General features: G+C 34.3%; 1 long non-coding RNA gene across 2 annotated transcripts in view; it reads left to right on the top strand.

Moving 5' to 3' along the window:
• The first annotated feature begins 3355 nt into the window (after positions 1 to 3355).
• The window catches only part of LOC102671833, a 119596-nt gene continuing 118613 nt past the window's right edge, over positions 3356 to 4338 (top strand). For both annotated transcript variants that reach the window (XR_004150196.1, XR_420615.2), the window contains exon 1: positions 3356 to 3483. This is a non-coding gene — a long non-coding RNA (uncharacterized LOC102671833). The remainder of the gene's footprint in view (positions 3484 to 4338) is intronic.

Here is a 4338-nt window from a genome sequence, read left to right as displayed (position 1 = left end):
TTTTTTTTTTTTTTTTTTTTTTTTTTTTTTTTTTTTTGCGAAAAATACGGCGTTCGTTTTTTTAACAATTTTTTTTTTAAGCTGCCATTTCAATTAATCAAACGGTAATTGTATAACGTACGATAAATTAAAGTTGGCATGGAAATATTCGTTCTCTCACTGTTTTAATCATCCCCGTGAATAATTGACACGTTTAATCCATAGCTGATTGCGTGGCTGTTGTTCAGTCACGTGAATAAATTATGAGAAACAAATATCAATATGTTTCGAAGGGAAAATCGATCGACAGTACAAACGTTCTCTTCGATCCAACGATCATCTTAAATCCAGAAACTACATTCTTAAACAAAATATAAATATATATATATTAACATAATTTTCTACGTTTTATAAATATAACAAATTTTTAAAAATTTTTATAATTCTCTCGAAACAAATTATTCGATTTGACAAAACATAGCAAGTTTTAAAATTACTAAGAATGTGATTAAAAATTAATCGACAATTTTTTTTTACCATAACACGAGCTCTAAAAATCTCTATCCTCTCGGAAATAAGATTTACAAAAGTATCACCATTTTCATTAGTGATGCATGACCGAAGAATTATTTTCCCTCGTTGGAGAAAAAAATCCCATTTAACCTGAGGGGTGAATTTACGCGTTGGCCAAAGGTCAAAGGGAAATTAAATGTCGATGAAGGTGGCGATTTAGTCTGCAGGAACGTTTCCACGGTCGTGTACGAGGCCTGGACCCTGGCAGATAGCTAAAATTCAACGTTTATTCGAGCCTCGATTCGAATCGTGGTGTTCTCGATCGCTCGTCTCTCCCTTCCCGAGGAACCGATTGCCAGAAGTCGCCTCCACGGAATCAAACGCGTCAATATCCAGATAATTCTCCCCGTGAAACGTCTCTCTTTGTTATACTTGAAGGAGGGAGGAAAAAATTGACAGAGATGTAACGATTTTTAAATCAAAATCGTGATTCGAGAATTGGAATTCCTTATTGACACTTGAGATTGAATAGTTGTCCAGTAAAAGAATATTAAAATGATCAAGACGTCGATATAATTCCCTCTCTAAATAATTTAAATTTCAATAAATGAAAAATAAACTCACACCCTCGAGATACACTTCTCTTTTCACTTTTACAAATTTAATCGGATCATATACTTCGATATACTTTTTATTAGTTTTCCTATCCTAAAATATCCAGAATTTCGAAAATAAAACTGTATAAAACTGTATATATATATAATATTCGTATCCATCGATCGATAAATTTTTATAATCGAATCGACCGCGATCCCGCGCAGGGTTACGAAAGTCGAGGGAACGGCGGAAAGAAGGATGAAGAAGAATTGAAACCTGGGTCGAGTTCGGGGGTGGCGAGTTCCATTAGGAAAAAATTAGCATACGGTCGGGGCGAGTGGCGCGTTATCGTGGGCGCAATGGTACGGAAGCGGGAATTATTTTCTCTAATCCAATTAGGGGCGCGATAAAAGCTCACGCCCTAGTTGCTGTCCGGCAATCGGTCTTCATTAGCCGGCCCAACTTTTCCTCGAGCTTAGCTGAAATTAAGCTCGCGTGCACTCGCGTTAATCGCGCGATAACGAATCGCTTTGGAGAGACCCCCGCTCCCGCTCCAATTCGAAAATCGTTTTTGTTGCCACGTTAATCCTCGAATAGGATGCCCGACCTCCTCTCTCTCTCTCTCTCTTCCCCAACTTCGAATTCGGTGTACGAGCATTTTCGAAGCGATATCTATATGTATGTATTTATATACTCGTTTCGAGCTGCTTACCGAGCATGGGTGATGCATCGTTCGAGAGTTTTGCTGGCCCAAATCGATGTACTTTTGGCTGGAAAAGTGTCTCCTGAACCGGAAGATTCTGTCCAGCCATGACTGGTTTCGTTGTATATCGGTTTTATTCCGCCTCTCCGATCCTGTGAGGCTGTATTCTATTATGGTTTTTATCATCCGTCTATAATTATCTTATTTCGCTTGTCTGACTCTTTCGCTTATTTGCGTCGAATAAAACGATTTTTCCATTTCGTTTCGTTACATATATTGGGTGTAATTAATTTTTTTTCCAACGATTTGGAGAATTCTTTCTTTCTTTTTTTTTTCTTTTTATCAAAGTAATTTATTCGATAAGCATGTTGGGAAATTTATATAAATGAAATGAGAGTCGAACGAGAAATTATTCGAATGGTAGATATGTGAAAACAGATTATTTGCCTGTATAACGTGTAACGTACGTGTAAAATATATCGTTAGGATATGAAATAGCAAAGGGTAGAGATATAAACGCGAAATGTAACATTAACAACCCGTGCAGATTATAATCACGTGAAATTGCGTGCACGTCAGTTCGATGAACACGGTGCACATTTGAGGAATCTAAATTTCAATTTGAATTGTATCCTTTATTAGATTGGCTTCAAATTAGGCACAATCGAACTGCAAATAAATTTCCAATTAGAACACGATATCTAATTAAATCTATTATGCACAACTACTATGAGATACATTGTTATAAACTCTATATTAAACGTTATTCATGGAATTCGTAAGATTCGTAAAATTTCAAATTCGCGGTATTTCGATGAGATACTAGTTTCAAGAATCACTATATATATTTAAAGAACAATTCCTTTATCAGGATCGTAAAATTAATGAAATGAGATGGCTTCCACTGCGTAGTTTCAACCCCATATCCCTCAAGATGTTTCACGTTCAATTAAGCCCTTCGAATTTTATGACAAGTTTATGGCCCGTTTTTAATAGTTTCTTGTAATGTGATCATCGACGATATAAATCGTAAAATCGACGTAATGCTCGAGATTAAGAATAATAGATACCGACTATTATATACTTATATTTATATGAAGTATTGAGAATGTTTCAAATATTTTATAGCTGCGAAATTATATATCTTTAATATCCGCAGGAAGTTTTCGAAAACATTGAAATTTTATGACGTTGTCGGTATCGTCTTAAAACAGAATCAAATTTATCTGTGCATCGATACGTTCGATATATTTATCGTGAGGACAAATTTTTTAAAGATTTTGTAACGTAAATATTATTTAATATTAGTTTGAACGAAATATTTGCATATGTTTTCCAAATTGAGATAAATGTGGGAAAAATTTTTAAAATAAATAATTTTGATTGAGTTGTTTAAATCATAATTATAATAAAACTTAATAATTTCTCGACACGCGAAAAATATACTTTGACTTATACTCGCGTCATGAGAAAAAATTACAGAAATGCAAATGTAATTAAGTCATGGTAATATTTATTCATTCATCTTTTCTAATTCTTTTGTTTGCTGTCTTATTGCAGGATATTCTCGTCCCTTTTCGGTGAACAAGGATTCAAAATGGTATAATTTGTGAACTTGTTGAATGTGAAACGGTGCAAGAAAGGATTTGACGTTGGAAGTGATTCGTTTCAGTGTTCGTTTCTTATTGGGGGTAAGTTTCAAGAATTTACGAATTCAGTTATTAACTCTATCAAAAATATTGGTTATCAATATAAATTAAAAAAACTCGATTCTATCCTAAAAATCAATCAATCTTGGTCAACTTTTTAAAAACATTCATTAATAAAACGCTATTTGCCACTTCGAAGCAACAACAATGTATATTCGAATAATTTGCAAGGGAATTTATTCAAAGTTTTGTTAAACACTGCGGATGCAAGTGGCGACATCTCTTTATGCCGTGGACTCGCTAAACCCTCGGATGTTTTTATTATGGCGAATAAAAACTGGGCGAAAACTCGCTTAATTTATAATGATCCCAGGAATTCTTACAGTTCCACGCGATCCACCCGTAAAACTTAAGAGGAATTAACGAGCGAGCTCGAACGATGTCGTAAATAGAACGAAAGAGAATGCTTTGACGACCGACGTTGATTGAATTGAAGTTTTTAGCGACAGTGGAAAATGTTTTACAGAACGTGAACCCATAAAAATCGAGTCGAAGAGTTAAATTTTAACCTAAACTCTTTACCATTCAAACTTTCGAAATAAATTTATTATAATAATTTATCGAGAACTCATAGATTCAATTTTTAACATATATAAAATATATAAAAGGAAAGATTATTTCTCGAATCGATGTCAAAGAATGAAAATAACTTCGTTCAAGTTGCACGATAGTAATTTCACAATGGTGAACAAGTTTCAACGATTGTGTGTCGAGATCTTGAAGAAGAAACCAAAAAGATTCCGAACGAAACTCTACGTCTTCCCCGCTCTTCAATCTCCACTTTATCCCGAAATGAAGCCAAAAAATAAAGTCGAAAGTCAAAATTGGAAAATTCAA

Source organism: Apis dorsata, unplaced genomic scaffold (genome assembly GCF_000469605.1).
Source record: "Apis dorsata unplaced genomic scaffold, Apis dorsata 1.3 scaffold_19, whole genome shotgun sequence".
NCBI lineage: Eukaryota > Metazoa > Arthropoda > Insecta > Hymenoptera > Apidae > Apis > Apis dorsata.
The sequence above is the reverse complement of the archived record's forward strand: the minus strand, read 5'-3'. Positions and strand labels throughout refer to the sequence as shown.